At 36.4% G+C, this 20,636-nt stretch overlaps 1 protein-coding gene and 1 long non-coding RNA gene across 8 annotated transcripts in view; one reads left to right on the forward strand and one right to left on the reverse strand.

The window, feature by feature from the left end:
* LOC125960838 (uncharacterized) overlaps positions 1-19,466 on the forward strand; it is a 40,000-nt gene extending 20,534 nt beyond the window's left edge. Inside the window, exons 3-4 of the long non-coding RNA XR_007470910.1 lie at positions 18,593-18,705; positions 19,220-19,466. This is a non-coding gene — a long non-coding RNA (uncharacterized LOC125960838). The remainder of the gene's footprint in view (positions 1-18,592; positions 18,706-19,219) is intronic.
* The window catches only part of EHBP1 (EH domain binding protein 1), a 494,124-nt gene that overhangs the window by 394,762 nt on the left and 78,726 nt on the right, over positions 1-20,636 (reverse strand). The gene's annotated exons all lie outside the window — the stretch shown is intronic.

Raw genomic sequence — 20,636 nt, forward strand, 5'->3', positions numbered from 1 at the left:
TTTATAAAACTTTTCTAGTGTTTGTAGAATTAACATGCCAATTTCACTCTTTCTTGTCAGTTCCAACAGGATGAACAGAAAATAAACAAGATTTTACTGAATATTAAAAGTTTTGAGAAAGCCCAAGTCATTTGACACTGATGCTCTTTTCATTCTGAGATTGTTGATTTAGATTCCTCAGCTCCACAGTGTTTAATCCCTGGCTGCAGGTTGAATACTATGAATGCTGGGTAATACCTTCCTTAGGCCACTTTGGGATTTATCTAGTACTTGACCTACAATTTTTGCCTCTAGAATGATAGACCTATCTGATAGAACTTAGAGAAGCAAGTGATACTTAATGAAAGGTCATAATGAAATATTTCTCATGACAATATCACACAGAATACATGTGAGTTAGACCCTAAAGTTTGGAGTAATATGCTGTGCTGTTTATATGTTGCATTGATGGTTCTGGTACTGCAAAGTCTTTTAAAAAACGCTGCTGTGAGCCTGCATCCTGATGCGTGGAATTGCCTGGGAACAGAACAATGAATTAAAGATGGCACAGCTCCCTTTGCTTAACATTTCTTATTTTTCAGGGGTTTGTTTTGCAACTTTAATATTATTAATCTACACAACCTTTTACTTTTCATTCAGAATTTATATCAAAATCAAGCTAATAAATTAAAGATGAGTTAGTTCATTGTTGGGTGGTTTAACATAGACCTAGTATGTTAATCCTGACGTGCTTGTTACTAGGATTTTCAAATTTTTATTATTATTATTTTTTCTGCCTCGTAGCTGTGGTTAGGCAGCAGCAATAAATCAGAACAAAGGAATGAAGGTATTGGGGCTTTAGGGAAAACAGGTATTAGAAAAAATTGGTTTGGCACTAAGGGCTGTATTGCATTAAGATGGATTTAAGAGATACAGAGGTAAGAGAATGTAGACAAATAAATTGCATAAATAAGCTGAGAAATAGCAAGTCTGTACAGACCCCGAGTAACCCTGTAAGCTACCATCAACAGGACTTCCTAATTCCTGTGCAAGCAGACCAAACAGGTACACTCTACTAAAATAGCCAGGAGAAATGGGCACATGGCTAATGCTAGGGAAAGTGGAAGGAACAGATAAAGCTCTTTAGAATGGCCCAAAGGATTGGAATAATAGAAGTCAGTGTAGAAGTCTGACATAGCATCTTCTGTGAATAGGGCTTTATTGCCACTACAGGCAGTGATATTGCAAACACTCGCTAAGACAACCAGAAACTGGGAGCCTCACAGTGCAACTTGCGCCTGAGAATGCAGTTCTCTGCAGTAGGGAAATTGTATTGGCAGCCCGAATACAGAGGATACAGGAAAGAGCATTTAGATAAGGCTGAGCATATGAATAAAAGACATGGTGTGGAAGGTGGAGTTGATGGGAATAAGATAGGACCATTCCAGGGTCCCAAGGAGGTGCAAGGATGCCAGAAAATACCTAAGGAACAAAAGGAGCAAAAGAGACTTCTCCTAGCAGCCTAAATGGTACCTGAACTGAGAGATCCATATGTTCTGGAACAGATTATTTTCAACTAAAGCATAAAAGCTCTGTAGATGTGGAGAGACAGCTTGTTTGAAGCCCTGAACCTGTTTTGTGGCTCAGATATATCTGCTTTGTCTCTGGCTCTTTAAGTTGATCCAGGCATGCATCACTGTGCAGGGAGTAGACTTCGTCCCCATTCTTATCTTTGATGTTTGCCTAGAGCCCTTTCCCTGGCCCTGAATCCATCCCCTGCAACTGCTTCAGGCCCTGCTCCTCACTGGGCCTCTCTAGTCTACCTTTCTTTCTCTTACCCTTTTTAACTCACCTTCCTCAGCTTCCCCCACAAGGTGTATCTGACAGGATGTGACTAGTAAACCACTGGAGGTTATCTCTAAGATAATAGTAATAAATATTAACCACACTATCCCATGCAGCCTGGCTGAGTTCTGTACATTGTCATTAAAAATGGGTATATTTCTTTGGCTTCACGTGTTTGCAATAGCTGAGAGCCCCAATTCAAGTAGAGGTTACCACTTTTTTGACCCCTTTCCTTTCCCTCTTATTCAAATAAGAAAAACACATGGACTCTGACTTCAAGGAACTTAAAAACTAATATAAATGATTAAAAATAAATGTTGAAAGTTCAATAACAGGAAAGAAGTAAAGAACTGCTTAAAAAGCAGTAAAGGAAAAGGTCACAAGTCAGCATGTGGCTATTTGGCAAATGAACGGGTACTAACTAGTACAAAAATTCGAAAGCAGGAAGAAAGACTCCTTCAAGCTGGCGAGGTCAGGGGGACCTGGTAGGCTTGTCAAGGAAAGTTGAAGGTTTAGACTTGAGCTCTTGTGGAGTCTAAAGGGTTGTAGCTGAGACAAAGGAAAAGGGAGAAAGGGCATTTTATAACTTGGGAACCAATGAGCAACTGACAAGAAAGGACATGGACAGATAAATCTCATCCTTTACATTAAACTTTGACTGTAACCTTTTATATATCTTCCTGTGAAGACATGTGTATCCCCACGATCTTGAACCAAGATCTTGGCATATCTAAAATTTGACAACATGTTTCTTGGGAAAGCCTGTGAAGTGTGAATTGACAGAAAAATTCTGCCTGCAGGTCAGCATATGCAGCCTAAGAAGTTTGTGCTCTTCAACCAGCCTGAGGCTAAAACCAGGCTATTTTCACTCTTTGGTTAAATGCTAGCTAAATTCATTTTAATACTGCACTGTCAGTATTTTATTTATTTGTCTGGATGCCACATTTCTTCTCCCAAATCTCTCTTGCATAAATGATTTACTATTTGTTCCTAAAGCCGAAGATTTTATGCCTTTTCTCTTTTTTCTGATAAGAGGATATTGCAGCAGCTTTCTTTTTATGCTGCTGATGGTTTTTATTTTGTTAATTCATAGTTCAGCAGAGTAACTAGTTTAGTAAGGCATAGAAAACCAAGAGGTTCAGCCCTCGAAATGACTAAGACAGTAAATCTTCACTGGCCCATTATCGCATAGAACCCTGTTGAATTTACTTTCCTAAAAAGTAAGTTAGCAAAGAGTGGTTCTTAAATAGGTTTTACATTTTCTTAACTCTCCCAACTAAGCATATTTAACTACAGGACACTTAAGGTCCTTAAGATAAAATTATGAAAAAGCAGTTTTACAATGGAAACACATAAATCTTGAAAAAAAATGGGAGCAATTCTTTCTGAGTGTACCCTCGATAGGTCTTCACATCGGAATGTAGAGTGTGCTGCATTTAAGACGGATTATGTGATTTAAAAAAAAAATTCTCAATTTCTTTTAAGGCAGTATTTGGGATGTTACACTAAGACAGTTATATGCCATAGTTCTTCATGATGGTGGTCACTAGACTAAAAGATTTAAAATAAAAACAAACTCACAAAACTAATTCATCGAGTCAGTACTGAGCTACTTTCCAAACTCTAATTTTACAAAATGCAAATAAAGAGAAAGTCTATTCCATGTTAAAAATGCTGCAAGCAGACCAGAGACCTGACTCCTGGAAACTGCCCTGTCTCCCAACTTTCCTCCCTTGAGATTTGGGGACTAAATTGGTTATAAAACCCCAAATTCCTCTCAGCATGCTTCACCAGTTTCTTGAATTGCCTTATTCTTTCAAACTTTCTAGACTGTAGATCCTGGGAAGCAAAAAATTCTCCACGTTCAAGAAAATTGGTGAGAATTAAAGAACAAACTTAGTGGTGGGGTACCAGTGGGGTTAGTGCATTAAATGCAAGAAGAAGAAATGGCAAAAACTCATTAGGATGCTTTTGTGATACTATGTAAACAGATTTCTCCAGTTTTAATTAGTTATATTTCTATTCAGGATCATTGGTTATATATAACATGATTTAGGTCTATATAGTGCTTTTTCTCTCCCAGAAAATTGTAGAATAATTCACAATCCAAAATAGAATATACACTTTAGTACATCTCTCTAAAAAATGGCAGCTCAAGGCAATGAAAATAAATGAGGATATAGAGAATTTGGTTAACACAGTTACAAACTAAATCTTATAGATATATAGAACTTTATACCAAATAAACAGAAAATACATGTTTTTCTCAAATGTCTGTGGAACTTTTACAAAAATTGGTCATGTATTAGGTCACAAAGACAATCTCAACAAAATTCCCAAAGTTGAAACCATAAATGTTACATTCTCTGACCATATTGCAATACACACACGCACACACACACTAGCCCCGAGTCCAACGAGTTGGTAATTTTAAAACAGGCTTCTAAGTGACTCTGGGAATAAAAAGAAAGAAAAATAATGAGATTATAGACCCTTTGGAAATGAGTGACTATGGCAACTTTCCATATCAAAAGCTATGGAAGTTAGAGAGATGTGATGTGACAAACTGATTTTGCAGGCTTTGTAGAGAAATGGGGCTATGCACCAAGAAGTGCAGTGGTCTCTAGAAGCTTGGAACAACCTCGTGTTACAGCCAAGAAGCAAATGGGGACCTTAGTCCTACAAACACAAGGAATTGAATTCTGCCAACAAACTGAGTGAGCAGAAAACAGATTCTCGCTCTAGAGCCTCCAGAAAGGAAAACAGCCCTGCAGATTTTAACTCAGTGAGTGTCAGACTTCCAATCTACAGGACTGTAAAATAATACATTTGTGCTGTTTTAAACCAATAGATTTGTGGTTATTTGTTATGGCAACAATAGAATACAGATTTTGGTATCTGGAAGTGAGATGCTGCTGTAACAGATAACTAAATATGTGAAAGTGGCTTTGGAATTGGGCAGTAGACATAGGCTAGAAGATTGTTAGAGAAGCATGATAGAAAAAAGTCTAGATTGCATTGAATAGATCTTTAGTAGAAATAGGTACTTTAAGGATTTGTATTCTGCAGTTCTGTGGAAAACAGAATTTAAAAATGATGAAACTGGACATTCAGCTGAGGAGATTTCCAAGTGAAGTGTTGAAGATACAAACGGTTTTCTTCTAGCTGCTTATAGTAAAATGAGAAAGAAAAGAAATAACTTGAGGAAAGAACTGTTAAACAAATAGGATCCAGAATTTGATGTTTTGGGAAATTCTCAGCCTATCCAGATTAGAAAGGACACTAAAATTGAGAGATTCACTGTCAGGGAAGTGTACTCTAGAGGAAAAAACCTGAGGATGTGGCTGGACAAACTTCTGCTAATAGCTCAGAAAGATCAAAAGTTCAGAGTAGGGCTTCCCTGGTGGCGCAGTGGTTGAGAGTTCGCCTGCCGATGCAGGAGACACGGGTTTGTGCCCCAGTCCAGGAAGATCCCACATGCCACGGAGCGGCTGGGCCAGTGAGCCAAGGCTGCTGAGCCTGTGAGCCATGGCCGCTGAGCCTGCACATCCGGAGCCTGTGCTCCGCAACGGGAGGGAGAGGCCACAACAGTGAGAGGCCCGAGTACCGCTAAAAGAAAAGAAAAAAAAAGTTCAGAGTATTCAGTCACACAAAAGTTTCTTTGAAAACGGTATGACTCACAGATTTCCTCAATCAAACCCGAGAGCTTCTAAGACGTTTAAAGACTTTGTCCCTCAGCTATCTCAGCAAAATCCAAGAATAGAGGTGGGATTATCTAGGAAAGACCTATGGATGAGCCTCTTATCTAACAGAGCAAATTCTTGTGACATACATGGGAGACCCACAAAGTTCTTGAGAATTTTATATCAGCAGAAATACTGTCAGCTTGGAGTAAAAGAAAGAGAGAACATGAAAAGAAAGAATGCTGTGATTGGGGCTTCCCTAGTGGTGCAGTGGTTGAGAGTCTGCCTGCCAATGCAAGGGACGTGGGTTCGAGCTCCTGGTCTGGGAAGATCCCACAAGCAACTAGGCTGGTGTGCCACAACTACTGAGCCTGCGCGTCTGGAGCCTGTGCTCCGCAACAAGAGAGGCCACGACAGTGAGAGGCCCGCGCACCGTGATGAACAGTGGCCCCCGCTCGCCGCAACTAGAGAAAGCCCTTGCACAGAAACAAAGATCCAACACAGCCAAAAATAAATTAATTAATTAATTAATTTAAAAAAAAAAAAGAAAGAAAGAATGCTGTGAGACTCTCATGATCCTACAAGCAGAAAACAGGCTGATAAATTTCATAGCTGCCAGCACATACTTTTTCATGAAAAAGAAAGAATGACTCATTCCACACATCATAGAGGATAATTCCCAGAACTTGAAACTTAATGGAGTTTCCCCAGCTGAATTTTGAAGTTCTTGGGACCAGCACTCCTTTTTCACCTTCTTCTATTTTCTCTTGTTGAGCTGGAATATCAATTAGTGTTATCCTATGCTTGTCCCAACAGTGTATTTGGGGGCAGAAAAACTTGTTTTCTAGTTTCATAGGTCCACAGATAGCGACAAACTGTGCACCAGGATGGATAACACCCTTACCTGATTTAGATGAAAAGCAAAAGAAAACTAATACAACATGTAAGGAAAATGTAATACACCATACAATTTAAAATTACCTTTTTATTTAATAGGAATTCAACAGACTTTCTTGCATGCTACCTTACTTCAAAACACTGTACTTTAAAGTTATGCTATTTATTTATAGGTAATAGTTACTACCTTGATTTTTAAAGATCAGTATAAATGCAAATACAAAAATTACCATCTTTATGAAGTTTTATTTTCTTTTCAGAATAAAAATGAGGATCTCAATAATCCTTTCCCATAAAAAGATTTTGCTGTAATTTCACTAAAGTTATTCTTATCACCAATTAGCACAAAGTAATTTACATACACATAAAACATAAAGAGATAAAACCTCAAAACCCTTGAGAGATAAAATTATTCTAGAAAAGTTATCCCATTTCACAGAAGGGAAAATAGGTACTTGATGGAGAAAAAAAAGCTTGTCTAAGGAAACACTGCAAATTAGTGACTGTTCTGGAGTAGAATACAAGTTTGCTGAGTTTGAACTTTTGCCTAGTGTATCAGCTATTACCATATTTTTCTCTCATGACTTGATTAAGATTGTGGCTGGCCCTCACCCTCAGGAAATTTGTGTTAATATACTGGAAACCTGTCATCTCATTAGGCACTAAAACAATAAAATTTTGAGTTAAATGGTGAGAAACAGAAAGCTTTCCCCTTAAGATTAGGAACAATGTAAAGATGCTCATTCTCACCACGTCTATTCAATGTAGTACTGGAACTCCTAGCCAGAGAAATCAGGTAAGAAAAAGAAATAAGGACGTACAAACAGGAAAGGAAGAAGTAAAATTAGCTCTGTTTGCAGATGACATATCTTTTGTGTAGCAAATCCTAAAGATTCCACATACAAAAGAAACCCTTGCTGGAACTAATAAATGAATTCAGCAAAGTTCAGGATACAAAATAAACACACAAAAGTCAGTTGCAATTCAATACATGAATAATCTGAAAAGGAAATTAAGAAAACAATCTCATTTATAATAGCATCAAAATGAATAAAATCCTTAGGAATAAACTTAACCAAGGAGGCAAAAGACTTATACACAGAAAACTACAAAACATTGCTGAAAGAAATTAAAGAAGAAACAAATAAATGGAAAGACATTCCATGTTCATGGATTGGAAGGCTTAATATTATTAAAATGTCCATATTACATAAAGCAATACACAGATTCAATGCAATCCCTATCAAAATCCCAATGACATTTTTTTTTGCAAAAATAGAAAAAAATCATGTTAAAATTCATATGGAATCTCAAAGGACCCACAATGGCCAAAACAATCTTGAGAGAGATAAACAAAGTTGGAGGCCTCAAACGTCTGGGTTTAAAAACATACTACAAAGCTACAGTAATCAAAACAGTATGGTACTGGCACAAAAACAGACACATAAACCAATGGAACAGAATAGAGAACACAGAAATAAGACCTTACATGTATGATCATATGGGGAAAGAATAGTCTCTCCAACAAATGGTGTCTGGAAAATTGGAGAGTCACATGAAAAAGAATGAAGTTTGATGTTCAACTTACATCATACAAAAATTAACTCTAAATGGATTAAAGACCTAAACATAAGACCTGAAGCTCTAAAATTCCTAGAGAAAATATAGGGGGAAAGATTCATGACATTTGATTTGGCAATGATACCATGGATGTGACATGAAAAACACAGGCAACAAAAGCAAAAATAGACAAATGGGACTACATCAAACTTTAAAATTTCTGTGCAGCAAAAGAAATGATCAACAGAGTGAAAAGACAATCTATGGAATGGGAGAAAATATTTTCAAACCATATATCTGATAAGGGGTTAATATCCAGAAGGTATAGAGGACTTGTACAATTCAACAGTAAAACACAGCCTCATTCAGAAATGGGCAGAGGACTTCAATAGACATTTCTCTAAAGAAGATATACAAATAGCCAACAAGCATACAGAAAGATGCTCAATATCACTAATTATCAGGGAAATGAGAATCAAAACCACAATGAAGTATCACCTCATACCTTTAGGATGGCCACTATCAAAAAAACCCAGGAAATAACAAGTGTTGGGGAAGGTGTGGAGAAATTGGAACACTTGTGCACTGTTGGTGGGAATGTAAAATGGTCCAGGCTATAGAAAATAGAAAGTTTCCTCAGAAAATTAAAAGTAAAATTACCATATGATCCAGCTACTCCACCTCTGTGTATATCCAAAAGAATTTGGGATTGACACATACACACTGCTCTATTTAAAATAAAGTACCTTTCCATGAAAATAAAATAAAATAAAATAATTTTAAAAAGAAACAAAACAAATTACCTGGAAAAAAAAAAAAAAGAATTGAAAACAGGGTCTCAAAGTGGTATTTGCAGACCTATGTCCATTGCAGCATAATTTACAATAGCCAAGAGGTAGAAGCAACCTAACTGCCCATCAGCAGATGAATGGATAAAGAAAATGTGGTATACACATACAATGGAGTATTATTCAGCCTTAAAAGAAAGGAAATCCTGCCCTATGCTACAACATGGATGAACCCTGAGGACAAGATGCTAAGTGAAATAAGCCACAAGTAAGACACAAACAGACAAAATCTGCATGATTCCACTTTCATGAGGTACGTAAAATAGTCAAAGTATTAGAAACAAAAAGTAGAATGATGTTTGCCAGGGGCTGGGGGAAGTGGGCAAAGGGGAGTTGTTGTTCAATGCATATAGTTTCAGTTTTGCAAGATGAAAAAGTTCTAGAGCTCTGTAGTATAACAATGTGCATGTACTTAACACTATTGTACTGTACAGTTAAAAATGGTTAAGATGGTAAATTTTACATTATGTATTCTTACCTCAATAAAAGAGCTTTATAGTTATTATACTGCACTATATCCACAGATGGCATAATTACAAACCAATCCCTAATTTGAGAATTCCAGAGAGTTTAAATGTTTAATTTAAATGGAATATTTTAACTAAATTGCAAGAGCACGACTTCAATATTATTGAAGTACTAATAAATACATTAAAAGACTGTTGAAAAAGAGTACTTCCTTCTGAAGAATAATTATCCAAAGAATAACGTTAGTTCATTTTGTAATATATAGAAAATGCTGGTTCAAGCTAATTAAATCCAAGGCGTTTGTATAGCAATTAACAATATATGGTTAACTATTGTTATGCAGGATTTGCTATACAGCATTAATTGTGATGGACTCAATCAGCTTTCTAAAAAAAAGGAAATGTGTTGTTTTGGGAAATAAAATGCTTTCAATGTTTTATTATTAAGTTAGACTTTAATAAAGTTTAGAATTGTATATGAAAAACAAAGTGTTTTCTAAATAAGTTTTAAAGTTGAGTGAAAAATATCTCTTAGGGAATAATCTTTGTAGATTTGACACCCTGTAAAAATAAAGTCTGTTCTACATTTAAAACATACATTTGAAGCATCGCCTTTACGTTAATCACTATACTTAGCATTGTGAGAAATATAAAAATGAATTGATTAAATCCCTGAATGCAAGAATCCCATGTTACCAAGGTAATTTAAAGAATTTCTGATTCCTTAAACTGTGTTCCAGTGAATTATTTAACTTTCTAACTCTCCTTGATTCCTCGCTCACCAAGCAGTTTAAATGCTTTCTTTTCACATCAAGGTGATTCTCAAACCTGGGTCAAAGTTGAATCACCTGAAGATCTTTTAGAATATACATATGTGAGGAGCACATCCCCAGATTCTGACTCACATAGGAGTTTACAGTGGGATTTGGACATCTGTGTTTTAAAGAATGACCAAGTGCCTGGGGACTGGGGAATGACTGCAAAAGGGTGGAAGGTTTCTTTTTAGGGTGCTGGAAATATTCTAAAATTAGGTTGTGATGATAGCTGCACAACTCTGTACATTTACTAGAAATGAATGAATTCTGCACTTTAAATGAATGAGTTTTATGATGTATAAATTTTACCTCAATAAAGTAGACAAGAAGAAAAAAAGCTTTGGGATATGACCACAATGTTATTCAGAGATGTGTATAGTCTTTTCAGATCCATCTATTGGTAAGAAAAAGACTAAAAAAATAAATAGAGCATTCAACATAAGAAATTGGAGAAGGAATGAGAGTTTGGGATTAGCAGAGGCAAACTATTATTTAATATATATAGGACAGATAAACAGCAAGGTCCTATTCTATAGCACAGGGAACTATATCCAATATCCTGTGAAAAACCATAATGGAAAAGAATATGAAAAAGAATATATACATATATATATATGACTGAGTCACTTTGCTGTACAGATGAAATTAACACAACATTGTAAATCAACTAGACCTCAATAGTTTGTCTTAAATTAAAAAAAGAAATTGGAAAAGAACAAAAACAACAAAAATAGAAGGGAGGAAATAAGAAAAATAAAAACAGAAATTTGATGAAAATAAAATCTGCAACTCCAAAACTGTTTCTTTAAAAAGAGCAACTTAATGATCAAGCCTCTACCAAACACTAATAAATAAAAAAGAGAAAAACTACAATAGTAGCACCACCAATAATAATAATACAGGAGTATAACCATATATACAGATGTTTAAAGGATTAGAATGATATATGAAACTTATAATAAAACATTGAGAAACGAGATGAAATGGAAGAATTTCTAGGAAAATATAAATTTGCCAAACAATATACAAGAAAAGGTAAAAAATAGATCAATATCCTTAAAATATTTTTAAGTTAGTCAAAGATATTCTCCCTTTCCAGACTCAGGTGATTCTGTGAGTAAATTTTCTCAAACCTCCAAGGTACAGATGATTTCTATGTCATTTAAACTGTTTCAGAGAATGGAAAGAGATGGAAATCTGTCAAATTCTTTCTATAAGTTTAACATAACATTTACATCAATGCCAACAAAAATTACACAAAAGAAAAATAGAAAGAAAATATTGGAACCTAATCTCATTCATAATTATAGGTACAAAGAACTTAAATTAAATATTAGCAAACTAAATACAGCAGTATATTTAAAAAACAACACATCACTACCAAGTAGATATTAGAAATGGAAGGATGGTTCAACATCAGAAATAGTACATTAATTCATGACATTAATTTAGTAAAGGTTACTTACTCGTTTTGATAGATTCAGAAAAGGCATAAAAATTCTTGATAAAAATTTTAGTAAGCTACGAATAGACATTTAATCTGATAAAGAGTACCTAGACATTCAAAGAAAGACAGACAAGATGAAAAGGCAGAGGGCTATGTACCAAATGAAGGAACAAGATAAAACCCCAGAAAAACAACTAAATGAAGTAGAGATAGGCAACCTTCCAGAAAAAGAATTCAGAATAATGATAGTGAAGATGATCCAGGACCTTCGAAAAAGAATGGAGGCAAAGATCAAGAAGATGCAAGAAATGTTTAACAAAGACCTAGAAGAATCAAAGAACAAACAAACAGAGATGAACAATACAATATCTGAAATGAAAACTACACTAGAAGGAATCAATAGCAGAATAACTGAGGCAGAAGAACAGATAAGTGACCTGGAAGATAGGATGGTGGAATTCCCTGCTGCGGAACAGAACAAAGAAAAAAGAATGAAAAGAAATGAAGACAGGGAGGAGCTTCAAGATGGTGGAAGAGTAAGACGCGGAGATCACCTTCCTCTCCACAAATACATCAGAAATACATCTACATGTGGAACAACTCCTACAGAACACCTACTGAACGCTGGCAGAAGACCTCAGACCTCCCAAAAGGCAAGAAACTCCCCATGTACCTGGGTAGGGTAAAAGAAAAATGAAAAAATAGAGACAAAGAATAGGGACGGGACCTGCACCAGTGGGAGGGAGCTGTGAAGGAGGAAAGGTTTCCACACACCAGGAAGCCCCTTTGCGGGCGGAGACTGCTGGTGGTGGAGGGGGGATGCTTTGGAGCCGTGGAGGAGAGCACAGCAACAGGGGTGCGGAGGGCAAAGTGGAGAGATTCCTGCACGGAGGATTGGTGCCGACCAGCACTCACCAACCCAAGAGGCTTGTCTGCTCACCCACCAGGGCGGGCGTGGGCTGGAAGCTGAGGCTCGGGCTGCAGAGGTCGGATCCCAGGGAGAGGACTGGGGTTGGCTGCATGAACACAGCCTGAAGGGTGCTAGTGCATCACAGCTAGCTGGGAGGGAGCCAGGAAAAAGTCTGGAGCTGCCGAAGAGGCAAGAGGCTTTTTCTTGCCTCTTTGTTTCCTGGTGCGCGAGGAGAGGGGATTAAGAGCGCCACTTAAATAGCTCCAGAGACGGGCACGAGCTGCGGCTATCAGCATGGACCCCAGAGACGGGCGTGAGACGCTAAGGCTGCTGCTGCCGCCACCAAGAAGCCTGTGTGCAAGCACCGGTCACTATCCACACCTCCCCTCCCGGGAGCCTGTGCAGCCCGCCACTGCCAGGGTCCCGTGATCCAGGGACAACCTACCCGGAAGAATGCACGGTGCACCTCAGGCTGGTGCAAAGTCACGCTGGCCTCTGCCGCTGCAGGCTCACCCCGCATCCATACCCCTCCCTCACCCCTGGGCTGAATGAGCCAGAGCCCCCGAATCAGCTGCTCCTTTAACCCCGAGCTATCTGAGCAAAGAACAGACGCCCTCAGGCGACCTACACCTCAGGTGCCACAGAGGCAGGTCCAAATCCAAAGTTGAACCTCGGGGGCTGTGCGACCAAAGAAGACAAAGGGAAATCTGTCCCAGCAGTCTCAGGAGCAGCATATTAAATCTCCACAATCAACTAGATGTACCCTGCATCTGTGGAATACCTGAATAGACAACGAATCATCCCAAATTGAGGAGGTGGACTTTGAGAGCAATGACATATATATTTTTTAACCTTTTTCTCTTTTTGTGAGTGTGCATGTGTATGCTTCTGTGTGTGATTTTGTCTGTATAGCTTTGCTTTTACCATTTGTCCTAGGGTTCTGTCTGTCAATTTTTCTTTTTTAATTACTTAAAAATATTTTTTTCTTTATAATTATTTTTTATTTTAATAACTTTATTTTATTTTATCTTCTTCTTTCTTTTTTTTCTCTCTTTTATTCTGAGCCTTGTGGAGGACAGGCTCTTGGGGCTCCAGTCAGGCATCAGGGCTGTGCCACTGCGGTGGGAGAGCCAAGTTCAGGACACTGGTCCACAAGAGACCTCCCAGCTCTAGGTAATATCAAACAGTGAAATTCTCCCAGAGATATCCATCTCAATGCCAAGATCCAGCTCCACTCAACAACCAGCAAGCTACAGTTCAGGACACCCTATGCCAAACAACTAGCAAGACAGGAACACAACCCCATTCATTAGCACAGAGGCTGCCTAAAATCATAATAAGGCCACAGACACCCCAAAACACACCATGAGACATGGACCTGACCACCAGAAAGACAAGATCCAGCCTCATCCACCAGAGCACGGGCACTAGTCCCCTCCACCAGGAAGCCTACACAACCCACTGAACCAACCTTAGCCACTGGGGACAGACACCAAAAACAATGGAAACTACGAACTTGCAGGCTGCGAAAAGCAGACCACAAACACAGTAAGTTAAGCAAAATGAGAAGACAGAGGAACACACAGCAGATGAAGGAGCAAGATAAAAATGCACCAGACCTAACAAATGAAGAGGAAATAGGCAGTCTACCTGAAAAAGAATTCAGAATAATGATAGTAAAGATGATCCAAAATCTTGGAAATAGAATGGAGAAAATACAAGAAACGTTTAACAAGGATGCAGAAGAACTAAAGAGCAAACAAACAATGATGAACAACACAATAAATTAAATTAAAAATTCTCTAGAAGGAATCAATAGCAGAATAAGTGAGGCAGAAGAATGGATAAGTGACCTGGAAGATAAAATAGTGGAAATAACTACCACAGAGCAGAATAAAGAAAAAAGAATGAAAAGAATTGAGGACAATCTCAGAGACCTCTGGGACAACATTAAATGCACCAACATTTCAATTATAGGGGTCCCAGAAGAAGAGAAAAAAAAGGGACTGAGAAAATATTTGAAGAGATTATAGTTGAAAACTTCCCTAATATAGGTAAGGAAATAGTCAATCAAGTCCAGGAAGCACAGAGAGTCCCATACAGGATAAATCCAAGGAGAAACATGCCAACACACATATTAATCAAACTATCAAAAATTAAATACAAAGAAAAAATATTAAGAGCAGCAAGGGAAAAGCAACAAATAACATACAAGGGAATCCTCATAAGGTTAACAGCTAATCTTTCAGCAGAAACTCTGCAAGCCAGAAGGGAGTTGCAGGACATATTTAAAGTGATGAAAGGGGAAAACCTAAAGCTATAGTGATTAAAATAGTGTAATATTGGAATAGAAATAGATCAGTTGACTAAAAAAGGATTCAGAAACAAATCCATATAAATTTGAAATTTAGTGTATAAAAAATATGTCATTTCAAACCATTGTGGAAAGGCTGGCCTAATCAATAAATAGTTTGGGGTCAACTGGCTGTCCATTTAGCAAAAAAACTTAGAGTTCTCTTCATACCACACATTTTAAAAACTAAAGAGGGATTAATAAGTAAAATGTAAAATGACAAAAGCTCTAGAATACAGGAAATATTTTTATAATCTTGGGGAAAGATCTTTCTAAGACACAAAACTCAGAAGCTACAAAGGAAAGGAAGGACAGATTACTGCACAAAAATGTAAAATTTCTATAGAAGACATTTTTAACAGAGAAAGTATTAATATCCCTAGTATAAAAACAAGTCGTATAAATAAATAAAAAACCAAAAGCAAACACCCAATAAGGCAAAAAATATGAACATGTAGTCCACGAAAGAACAAAATACTAATACCTAATAAACATATGAAAAGATGTTCAATTTCACTGGCAATTAGGAAAATACAAATTCAAAATGAGATGCCACAAACTACCTGATTAAAAAATGGGCAGAGAAAAAAAAAAAAAAAATGGGCAGAGGCTCTGAATAGGCATTTTCCAAAGAAGACATGCAGATGGCCAACAGGCACATGGAAAGATGTTCAACATCACTAATTATTAGGGAAATGCAGATCAAAACACAAGACACCACGTAACACCTCTTAGAATGGCGATTATCAAAAAGACAAGAAATATCAATAACAGTGTTGGAGAGGATGTGGAGAAAAGGGAAGCCTTGTGTGCTATTGGGAACATAAATTGGTAGAGCTACTATGGAAAACAGTATGGAGATCCCTCAAAAAATTAAGAATAGAACTACCATGTGATTGAGCTATTCCAACTCTGGGTATTTTTCCAAAGAATACAAAAACACTAATTTGAAAAGATATGTGCACCCCTACGTTCACTGCAGCATTATTTACAATAGTCAAGATGTGGAAACAACTTAGGTTGGTTGTTTTCACGATGGATAAAGAATATATGATACACATATATACAGTAAAATGCTACACAGCCATTAAAAAAGAATGAGATCTTTCCATATGTGACAACATGGATGGACCTTGAGGTATTACACTAAGTGAAATAAGTCAGATGGAGACCAACAAATACAGTATGATTTCACTCATATGTGGAATCTAAAAAAGCAAAACAAACAAAATAAAACAAAAAACAAACTCATAGAGAACAGATTGCTGGTTACTGGAGGGAAGTCGGCTAAGGGGTGGGAGAAATGGGTGAAGAGGGTCAATGGTCTGGTGAAAATGGTAACTAGACTTATGGTGGTGATCATTTTGTAGTGTATACAGATGTAGAATTCTAATGCTGTACACCTGAAACTTACATAATAATAAAAAAGTGAGATCCCATTTTTGTTCACCAAAATTACAAAAAATTAAACATACTGATGAAGTCCAGGGATGCCTAGGGTATAGGGAAAAGAAAATTCACCTTCTTCTGGTGCAGGGTGAGTTGTGACAACCTATTTAGAGTGACAAGTAACTGTCAGTAAATATCATCACAATATGACAATAACTATCAAAATTAAAAACATTTTTAACTCTTACTTTTAGATTTACATTCTATAGGAATACTTGCACAAGTGTGCAAGGATATATATAGGGAAAATTATTTGTAATAGCTAAAAATATGAGACAACCTAATGTCAACAGTAATAGAATGGTTGAATGGATACTGAAATAGTCATAAAATGGAAACCTCTGTAGCCATTTAAAAATTAGAGGTAAGTCTGATAAATTATATATTTTAATTGAAGTACAGTTGATTTACAATGTCATGTTAGTTTCTGCTGTACAGCAAAGTGATCCAGTTATACATATGTATACATTCTTTTTTATATTCTTTTCCATTAAGTCTGATGAATTATTAAGTGAAAATTACATAACATTATGCAGAGTATGATTTCACTTTTGTGAAAACAAATGTGTTCTTGAATGTTCTTCAAAAATGTCCGGAAAAAAAAAAATGTCCGGAAAGGTATCAGAAGTTTGACTGTGTTTACTTCTTGGGGATGGGTAGGGAAAGGGGTTGGGGGAATATGTGAGTGGTTGGAGTTTTTTACTTTTTCTACTTTACAAATTATTTATATATGTATACGTGATCCACAAATAATTCTATATTAATTTACAATAAAATGGTAAAAATTAAATGAACATGTGCAAAGGGATATAAGAGACAATCAATTGTACAAAACATATTTCATAGAAATTTACAATTTAAAGCTGGGTAGAATAGAAATAAACTGTGACTCTCCTAAATCCTAAACAAGAAGGAATTTGATCCCCAACTCCATTTTTATGCACCTGTGTGAATTGCAAAAAAAAATCAGAAAATTTAGGGATTTAATTGACACTGGACCCAAACCTGCATATTTTCTAGAACAAAACAATAGTGGAGCATTCAAATATTTGCGCATTCTGTTTTGGATCTGGGCCTACCCACACAAATGGACCACCCCACAGACACTGGTGCCTTACTTCTGGAGTTCATTCAGATTATCATCTACCTTTTCACTCCAGGAAATCTACTCCTCACTCTCAGTTTATTTGGAGGAGGAAGAGGAGAAGAAGGAGAAGAAGGAAAAATGAAGGAGGAAGAGGGGGAGAAAGAAGGAGAAAGCAGTTTTGACCTGCAATACAAGTACAGATTTAAAGCTGAACAATCACTTAACTCCAGAAGCCCACAGGCATAAGCTACAGACCTAGCCTGCAAATAAATTTGGTTTCAATTTAACCAAATTAGGTGACTTTTTGCCTTTATATCAGTAGTTTCTTTAAAAGTGGATATACTTTTTCACAACTAGATAGATCCAAACAATAGCCAGAATTGACTACATAGCCATAAAATTTAGTACAATGCCTCTAAAATAGCAGAGATTTGGCATTGCTTTCAGTTCAACAAGTTTTTCTTAAAACTGAGCAACTTGGCTAGAGAAGATTTATTAATTCAGAGTCTGTAATCTAAGGGCAATTGAAGAAACAGCATGAGTCATGTTCATCAAAATTTATGAATCCCTTTTGTAATTGTGACTTTATTTCTACTGCATAGTAATATAATGTTTCAAACTCTGTGATTCCACTGAGCCAAAGACAGCTCTTCAACGTAAAATAAATGAGAGATTTGGGTAATATCTTGCAAAATCCACATGGTCAGTTTGAATCCTAATACCTGGACTTCCTGAACAAATAAGTGATGCATTTGTTTTTTCTTTCCCAGATTTAAGTTCAATTTCCTCACCTTCTGGTGTCTCACGTCAGTAAGAAAATACAATCTTGTGAGCCACGATGGAGATTCTCAAGTTGCATCTCTTAGAGGCATTTAATTCCCAAAGACCAAGAGTCATGAAAACTTCAATTAAAAAAAAAATCAAACATTAAGTCAAATATACTTCAATAAAAAATAAATAAAATCTAAATAAAATAAAATTATAGCCATTGCAGTAAGTAAAAAAATTAAATGTTTCCTTGACTTAGCTATTCAACTGCTTTAAGATAAACAAATGTTGCTTCAAGTTCTTTCAAATGTCCCATACCTTGGCAACAATGAAAGTCATTAACATTCACAGTCCTCCATCACATGGGACAATATTTCATACTTGACAAGTTCACAGCATGAATTTCCAGTAACTGAAACAAAGGAAAGACTTTCTTTGGATTCAAATAAACTGATGATGGACCCTCTTTTCCCTTTTCTTACAGGTGTCCCATCTGTGCCAAATAAGCTCATCTTTATTTGAGGAACATGTAGAACTAAGATGAAGTAATAGAGATGGGAAGAAAATGGGACAAGAGAGTGTCCTATAAAGTAACAGGTTTCATACTTGCTTATGACTGGTGGTGATATCTACAGGCAGTTACAAAGGAGGATTTCTAAAACATTTTATCTGCAATCTGCCCAAAACATTTGTATAAGTGGTCAAACTTCCAAGATGACTACTCTAAAAGATAATACTCCTTTTGGATAAGATTGTGTTTTTAAATAATAACATCGGCATCTTTGCCTGATAAATCCAATTCTTTATACCCTTTAAAATAGCTGATGAAAAAACTATCAGAGCCTTAGTATTGATTACAATTCAGTTTTTAAACTTTTTGTTTTGAAATAATTATAGATTCACAGGAAGTTCAACTGTGGTATAAAGAGCCCCATGCACCCCTCATGGTATCATCTTATAGCTATAGTATATAATCAAAACTCGGAAATTGGCATTGGTACATTACTGTTAACATACCAATCCCAGTTGGTATGTTACTCATACCAACTTTGTATTGTAACCTTTTTTAACCAGCATTTATTTGTGTGTGTGTGTGTATAATTTTATACAGTTTAATCTCATGTATAGATTCATGTAACCACCACTACAATCAAGATTCAGCTGTCACATTATTGCAAAAGAATTCCCTCCTGCTACCACTGCGAATTAGCACTCACCACCTCATCCCCTCCTTGTCATCTGGCTACCATGAATCTCTTCTCAATCTCTGTAGTTTTGTTATTTCAAAAATGTGATATAAATGGAATCTTACTGCATTTAACATTTAAGATTGATTTTTCTTCACTAAGCATAATGTCCTTGAGGTGCATCCAGGGTGTTTCATTTATCAGTTCATTCCTTTTTATTGTTGAGTAGTATTCTATTGTGTGGATGTAGAGTTTGTTCAACCATTCACCTACTGAAGGGCATCTGGGCTGTTTCCAGTATTTTGCTAGTAGGAATAAAGCTGCAATGAGTATCACTGTACAGGTTTTGCGTAAACATATATTTTAATTTTTCTGTGATAAATGTCCAAGAGTTGATTGCTGAGTTGCATGTTTAGCTTTGCAAGAAAATACCAAACTGTTTTCCAGAGTGGCTGTACCATTTTACATTCCCACCTGCAATGCATGACAGATCCAGTTTCTCTGCATCCTCACAAACACTTGTGTAGTAATATCTCATTGTGGTTTTAACTTGCATTTCCCTAATGACTAATGATGCTGAACATCTTTTCATATCATTATTTTCCATCTATACATTCTCTTCTGTGAAATCTCTTCATGTCTTTTGCCTATTTTATAATTGGATTGTTTCTTTTTCACTGTTGAGTTTTGAGAATTTTTTTTAAAATAACGTATTCCAAATGTAAGGTTTTGTCAGATAGGTGCTTTGCAAATATTTTCTCCTACAAATTCATTTTCAAAAGACAGAAGTCAGAACTGGGTGTTAGGTGAGAGGACATTTGATTTTGTAGATTACATTCAAGGATTACATTCAAGGCTATGTGACTTTGATTTCAGCCGTTATTTAAACCCAAACTTTGAGGCTTCTTGATACAGTGATGTCCCAGTATGCTAAACAAGATCAAAAGATGACAAGTCACCACCACTGGTCAGGATTAGTTCATATGTTTAAAAGGCAGGTGCATTCTGCATAACATCATATTGCAAGGGAAAGCTCTTACTGTTGAAATGTGTAGTTCAAGAAAGCAAAAAAAATCTATTTTCAAGGCAGCAGAATGATAGGCAACCTGATCTTTAAATCTTATTCTAGGTAATATTCTAAAAATATGTGCTATAAAGTACTATAAAATAATCTGATTTCAGATCCTCTGTTTTTTTCTAGTGTACCTTGCTTACTCTAGATAATGGTGGCTATACAACTCTAAATTTGAGGGGACAGTTCAAATTTCAAATATTCCAAACCATTGCCTCCATAAACCATTAAAATTACTTCCAAGTATTAGACCATCAAAATTATACCTG

The sequence above is a fragment of the Orcinus orca genome, chromosome 13 (genome assembly GCF_937001465.1).
Source record: "Orcinus orca chromosome 13, mOrcOrc1.1, whole genome shotgun sequence".
NCBI lineage: Eukaryota > Metazoa > Chordata > Mammalia > Artiodactyla > Delphinidae > Orcinus > Orcinus orca.